The sequence below is a fragment of the Canis lupus genome, chromosome 1 (assembly GCF_011100685.1).
Source record: "Canis lupus familiaris isolate Mischka breed German Shepherd chromosome 1, alternate assembly UU_Cfam_GSD_1.0, whole genome shotgun sequence".
NCBI classification, from domain to species: Eukaryota; Metazoa; Chordata; class Mammalia; order Carnivora; family Canidae; genus Canis; species Canis lupus.
This window is the reverse complement of record NC_049222.1, coordinates 110267068-110268304: the sequence shown is the minus strand read 5'-3', so window position 1 is coordinate 110268304 and position 1237 is coordinate 110267068. Positions and strand designations below refer to the sequence as shown.

Sequence of the window (1237 nt, the reverse complement as noted above, 5' to 3'; positions counted from 1 at the left end):
ATATAGTTACTGGGGTAAATGCAATATAAGGCAAAGGAAACCAAACCACATTATTATTTAATGAAGTATATAATTCAAAGCTATAATTTGCAGTTGGGGCAAAGGAAGCTCTTCAGATTGCTGAGTCCAATTCCTGAATAAGATCTACTAACATTAACAAGTCTTTAATCTGACAGTGTTTATAAATACAAAAACCTATTCCCATTTACAGTTAGAAAAAACAAAAACAAAAAAACAAAAGTGTAACAAAACTTTAAAAAACTCGGGGCACCTGGGTGGCTTAGTGGTTGAGTGTCTGCTTTTGGCTTAGGGCGTGATCCTGGGGTCCTGGGATTGAGTCCTGTGTCGGGCTTCCAGCACGAAGCCTGCTTCTCCCTCTGCCTGTGTCTCTGCCTCTTTCTGTGTGTCTCTCATGAATAAATAAATAAAATCTTTAAAAAGGACTTTTAAAAACTCTGCCTTAAAAAATGACTGGGTCATTAAAAAGGATAATGTTACAGAGACATTATTTGCCTGAGTTGGAGAGAGAACATTGTAAGGGGACAGGCTTTGGGTCAAGCAGAACACAGTAATCTAGAAGCTTTCACTAAAGAGAGGTTTCTTTTTGTTGGTTCTCTTCTCTGTAGTGTAGACTGGACTGCAGTGTAGATTGCAGCATAGGCTGCATTCAGAAGTGGCTTCCAGAAGCTTTCAAGGCTATATATAATCTTCCTTTTGCACATTCCTCAGCAAAACGTGAGGCAGAGACTATACTCTGCCTATACTATACTCTCTGACTATACTCTCATTCTACCGTAACCTTTTCCTGTTGGTCACCTCACACACAAACTTGTGGGGATCGATTAAGTGTAAGCCTTAAAAAAAAAAAAAAAATCTTGAGTGCTTGCTTTGGCAGCACCTATACTAAAATTAGAACGATACAGAGAAGATTAGTGTGGCCCCTGCGCATGAGGATGACGTGCACGTTCATGAAGCATTCCATATTTTTAATTTTTATTATATTTTTAAAAGATCTTATTTATTTATTCATGAGAGACACACAGAGAGAGGCAGAGAGAGGCAGAAGGAGAAGCAGGCTCCATGCAGGGAGCTGACGCAGGACTCGATCCCAGGTCTCCACGACCATGCCCTGGGCCAAAGGCAGACACACCCAATGGCTGAGCCACCCAGGTGTCCCTCCATATTTTTAAAAAATTAATTTTGAAATAAATTTAGCCTTAGAATTTTAAAAACAGTC

The 1237-nt window shown here is 39.7% G+C and overlaps 1 non-coding gene across 1 annotated transcript; it reads left to right on the top strand.

Moving 5' to 3' along the window:
* The first annotated feature begins 879 nt into the window (after positions 1-879).
* LOC119869844 lies at positions 880-988 on the top strand. The gene has a single exon (XR_005354849.1). It is a non-coding gene; the product is annotated as a U6 spliceosomal RNA (small nuclear RNA).
* Positions 989-1237: the final 249 nt, after the last annotated feature.